We start from the raw sequence: 5,887 nt of genomic DNA on the forward strand, positions 1-5,887 counted from the left end.
CCTTAATAACCCCTGCTCACCCGCTTGGTAGCATGGCACGAGCAGACAGGCTTATCTCAGAGGCAGTGTGTTAAGCATTCGTGAATATACACATTAATACAGTGAAAACACTACAGATGGACATAACACAGGTTTTATAAAAATAAGTATTCTTTATATAGACTTAACACAAGACCACAAACGACAAAAATCCACAATACTACACTTAAGATTGCTTTAAAGATGATAAAAGTTACTTAGTTCAAGTTGATGATAAATGCGACAAAGTTCTCAACAAAGTACCTGGATGCGTAACGCAAGGTAAACAAAAGGCTCGCAAAAGGGGAGATGAGTCGGTTCTGGGATCCGGGGGAAATGATGCGTCATGCTTCAATGCTTGCGCAGAGTAGGCGATGCATCGTAATCCTTACAGGTGCAGAGGCGATGCGCAGATTCTCGGCCTGCGGGCCCGTTGCGATGCGCAAGATGGCGCCTTATTGCAATACGCTGATCCGGTTGCGATGCGAGAAGATGGAGCCCTTGATGCGACGTTGCGATGACGCAGCAACGATGATCCATATGCGCCCTGGCAGCCTTGCGACGACTCTGTACTTTGGAGCCGCGACAGGCCCTGCGACACGCTTCTCCGGTGATGCGATGGCGACTCTCTCTATGGCGTCACGCTTCTCCGGTGATGCGACAGCAGGCAGCTTCGATGAACACACGCTTCCAGGGAGATGCGGCGAAGGCTCGCTTCTCCGTCAATGCGATGATTTCAGCTGCGGCGGCGACACACTTCCTCTCGATGCGTCGCACTTTTGGCTCCCAGCGACACGCAAATGTCTGTAGATAGAATTCCCATCAAGGAAATTCAGAGGGGAGCTGGAGATGAAGTCTTTTGTCCCTGAGACTTCAGCAGGAGGCAAGCACAGTTCAAGCCCTTGGAGAATACTCTGTAGATAATGAAAGTCCTTAAAAAGTTTCTTCTCCTTTCCTTGGAAATGAAGCAACCACTGCAGGCCAACCCAGCAAACAGCACACTGGCAGAGGGGCAGTAAAACTCCTTCAGCTTCCTTGGTTCTTCTCCTTGGCAAAAGGTGTCTTGTTCCAGAAGTGATCTAATTTCTTGGGATCAGGGTCCCAATATTTATACCCCAAAATCCTTTGTTCTCTGAAGGCAGAGAGGCCTCTGCCTAGTCAAAACCAGTTCCTGAGGACTTTGTTTACATGACTCTCTCCTTCCTTTCACTGTGCAGGGCAGAGACATCAGCCGCCCCCAGGAGGTGGAGACAGCACAGGGGAGGGAAGGCACAGCTCTGGAGCACTTTGTTGACAAGATTCCTTCTCTCCTTTCACAGTGCAGGGCAGAGACATCAGACACACCACAGGAGGTGGAGCCAGGTTTGTAGAGGGAAGGCCCTGCCCTATTTAGGTCCCAGGTGCAACTCCTCCCTCCCATCTAGATGCAAATCTCTCTATTCACCCCTGGGCTGCCCCAGCCTGTCTCTTGGAATCCCCTAGCCCTGTGACTCACAAACCCAGACAAGGAATACACAACCTAGCAGAGGCTGGCCTGGACAGTTAGGCAAGAAAACACCTACTTTCTAAAAGTGTATTTTCAAACACAGAATATTAAAACCAACTTTACTAAAATATATATTTTATTACTCTGAGTTCAGGCATACTAAATTTGAATTTCTACCATCTTCTCTGAGTCAGTTAGGATTATAAGAATGTAATAATCTAACTGCCCATTCAAGCCTATAGAGAACAGGTAGCCTTGCAATAGAGAAAAACGAAAATGGCTGCAGTTCACTATTAGGACATGCTACATACATCAGAACATGTCCTACCTTATACTTAAAATGCACCCTGCCCGTGGGCCTACTAGAGGGGTGTCTGATATGAAGCAAAGGGAGGGTTTAGGGACTGGCAAGTGGGTGTATTTGCCAAGTCGACATGGCAGTGCTAGACTGCATACAGGCCTTGCAAATGCAGGTCTGGACACACTTTACAAGCTGCTTATGTGGGTGGCACAACCAGTGCTGCAAGCCCACCAGAAGCATTTGATTTACAAGCCCTGGGCACACATGGTGCACTGTACTAGGGTCTGACAGGTAAATCAAATAACCCAATCATGGAATCATCAATTAGTACATCAATTTAACATAGGGAGCACTTGCACTGTGACACTGTGGCACAGTGCCCAAAGCATATAACCAGCAAAAACATATCAAAACAGAGGAGGCAATCCGTCAAAATGGAAGAGAGACTCACACCAATGGTGCCAGGTCTAACACGTGTACCCTCCAGCTGAAATGTGGGGAGAATACCCTTTCCCTTGGGAGTTCTCTACACTAAGGCAGAAAAATCTGGACAGACCATCAGCGTTGGCGTGTTCTGTTCCAGGGCTGTGTTCCACTGCGAAGTCCATACCCTGTAGGGAAATGGACCACCTCAACAACTTTGGGGTCTCACCCCTCATCTGCATTAGCCATCTCAGGGGCCTGTGGTCGGTCTGAACCAGGAAGTGAGTCCCAAACAAGTATGGTCTCAACTTCTTCTGTGCCCAGACCATAGCAAATACCCCACGCTCAATTGCACTCCACATCTGTTCCCGTGAACGTAACCTCCTACTGATGAATGCTACAGGTTGGTCTAGGCCCTCTTGATTAATCTGTGATAGAACAGCCCCCACACCATGCTCTGAAGCGTCTGTCTGAACAATGAACTCTTTTGAGAAGTTGGGCGCCTGAAGCACGGGTGCTATGCGCATGGCAGTCTTCAGGGCGTCAAAAGCCTTCTGACAGGTGTCAGTCCAGTTCACTTCCTGGGCTTCTTCCTGGAAGTCAGCTCAGTCAAGGGTGCAACAATGTTGCCATACCCCTTGACAAACCTCCTGTAGTACCCCGTGAGTCCCACAAAGGCTCTCACCTGTGTCCGAGTTTTTGGGGGTTCCAATGCCAGGATGGTATCAATCTTAGGTTGCAGGGGCGCCACCCGGCCGCTCCCTACCTGGTGACCCAAGTACACCACGGAACCCTGCCTGAACTGACACTTCCTCGCCTTGATCGTGAGGCCTGCCTTTCGCGGTGCCATCAACACTTCCCAGAGGTAGTGCAGATGTTCTTCCCAACTGTTGCTGAACACTGCAGTGTGATCTAGGTAGGCTGCACTGAAATCCTCCAGTCCAGCCAACACCTAGTTGACCAGCCTCTGAAAGGTGGCAGGGGCTTTCTTCATCTCAAAGGGCATAACCCGGAACTGGTAGTGCCCATCTGGTGTGGAGAAGGCTGACCTCTCCTTAGCCCCATCAGTCAAGACGATCTGCCAGTACCCAGACGTCAAGTGAAATGTGCTGAGGTGCCGTGCAGCCCCTAACCGATCAATGAGCTCATCAGCTCTGGGGATGGGGTTTGCGTCAATCCTGGTGACGAATTGAGCCCTCTGTAGTCCACACAGAACCGGAGTTCAGGTGGGGCACCCGGCGTGGCAGCCTTTGGGACCAGGACCACTGGGCTGGTCCAAGGACTGTTTGAGGACTCCATTACCCCTAAAGCAAACTATTGGAGATTTCCTCCTTAATGTAAGCCCTAACCTTGTCAGTCACTCTGTAAGCCTTGTGCTTCACAGGAGGACTGTCTCCAGTGTCCACATCATGGATGCACCACTCTGTGACACCAGGAACCAAGGAAAATAGATCAGAGAATTGCCCCAACAGTTGGTGACAATCTTGCTGCTGATCAGGAGTCCGTGTGGCAGAGAGGCTGACACCATCCACTGACCCATCTTGCTCTGTTGCAGACAGGAGGTCAGGAAGAGGCTCTGTCTCCTCCTCCATTCCATCATCTGTTGCTAGGAGCATGCCCACTTCGGACCTTTCTAAGTGGGACTTCAGGCTGTTAACATGCAGGAACCACAAGGGGTTCCTGGGAGACCGCAAGTTCAGCAGATAGGTGTCATCACTCTTGCGCTCCACCATCTCATATGGACCGGCCCACCTGTCCTGGAGCTCACAAGGCACAACAGGGGCCATGGCCCAAACTTTCTGTCCAGGCTTAAGGTCAATCAGAGTGGCATTCTGATCGTACTACCGCTTTATTTCCGCCTGGCTGGCTTCCAGATTCGCCTGAGCGAGATCTCTGAATCACCGAGTCTGGTTCCTGAAGGCCAGCATGTAACTATATACATCCTGGGGAGGTTTCCTGGGAGATTGCTCCCAGCCTTCCTTGACCCGACGCAAAAGTCCTCTTACCGGGTTTCCATACAAAAGTTCAAAGGTGCTGAACCCTAGGGACTTTGGTGGCACCTCATGGCAAGAGGACGTCCCACTTCTGTAGTAGGGGACCTCTGTGTATAGTCATTATCTAGTGAATAGTCCCGCCCATGTGCGTGGACCCCGGAGCAATCAAAAATAATCTCTTAAGCTGTCCTCAGTGCAGACCTGCATAGACACTTAAGAGAAAATTAAAGACAATAATGCAGCATATACCTACAAGGCTACACTGTCCAGTACTTCAACTAGAAATGCAAAGGATATTCCACCAACATCACATTTAACACAGTCTGTTAAGTTTCACCCATAGAGAAAATTCCCCTTCACAAAATCATTGAGATGATAGAGAGAAAGGGATGGACAGACAAGCCCCCATAGACTGTCATTATATGTCTGGAAAAGGGATACCGTGCCTTTAAGGAACTCTCCAGAGACCCTCAGTATCCCATGATGCACAGCATACTCCTTTTACTTTCAGTTCTTTTTTCCGGCTCCTGCTTACAGGATCCTGGAGCATTGAGCTCTCCTTTTTTTTTTTTTTGAAAACTGTTTATTAATATAAAAACAATCATCGGAAAGACAGTGTGCAGTTATGAATACTCGAATTACAATGATTAGCGAGCCAACGATGCAAAACCTCACAACATCTCCCTCCCCTCCCACCTTTATCAGAAAGCGAACCCATTTATTCAATACCCATTCCATCTCAACGGTCATCACCGGACTCATCATCTAAGCTGTCATCATCAGATTCAGGTATGGGGGTCACAGATATCTCCCCTGTAAGTATTCCAGGCCGTCCATATTTTAGTCCACTTTCGGGGGTACTTCCGATTTACATAAACAGTTCTTTCAGTGACCATGGTAGTGTCCATGTCCCTACACCAAGCCTCCAACGAAGGCAAATCGGCTGCTCCCCACTTCTGCGCCACATTTCGCTTGGCTACCATGAGGCCTAATGTCTCGATAAGTCATTGGGTTCCCAAACATTGAGGAGGTCTCTTTGTGGTTCAGGCAACATGGAAACACTTGAAGTCTAGGACATTGTTTGGAGGATCTTGCGCCAAAAATCAGTTAGTACCGGGCAATCCCAGATCGTATGAGCTCTCCTTTTTTGGTATTTTTCAATTTTTTGGCACTTTTAAAGTGTTTAGAGTGTTTCACTCGACGTCTGACTGTTTCCTCTACCTGTTTCTGGAGTTTTTTTGACCAGTTTTGCCCACTCTTTTGTCGAATATGCCTGCCTTGTTTGACAAGTTCGCGGAGTGTGCCAGGAAGAAGGCAAAGTCAGACCCTCACAGGGTTTGTATCCTCTGTCTCCCATCCTCTCATGTCCCTGAAGACTGTGAGATTTGCCAACAATTCTCCAGGAGGACCCTAAAGGACAGAGAGAAGATCTGGCTCCAAGGACTGGAGCACAGGAGACCGCAAGATCAAGGTGGGTCTGGGCATGGAGGGACTTCGTCCTCTGCCCGTGCTTTGGCCCCTGGGGAGCTCCCCAGTGAAGACAAGGCCAAAAAATGGCACAGATCTCCGTCCACGTCGATAGCCTCGACGTCGGCGTCAAGGGGGTTGACCACCATCTGCTCCCCATCGTCCCAGGGTTCTGGGTCGAAGCGACGTCGCAGTTCG

General features: G+C 49.4%; 1 protein-coding gene across 2 annotated transcripts in view; it reads left to right on the forward strand.

Annotated features, from left to right (window-relative positions):
- LBR (lamin B receptor) overlaps positions 1-5,887 on the forward strand; it is a 704,650-nt gene that overhangs the window by 83,543 nt on the left and 615,220 nt on the right. The window lies entirely within an intron of this gene.

This window comes from Lissotriton vulgaris, chromosome 6 (genome assembly GCF_964263255.1).
Source record: "Lissotriton vulgaris chromosome 6, aLisVul1.2, whole genome shotgun sequence".
Lineage (NCBI taxonomy): Eukaryota > Metazoa > Chordata > Amphibia > Caudata > Salamandridae > Lissotriton > Lissotriton vulgaris.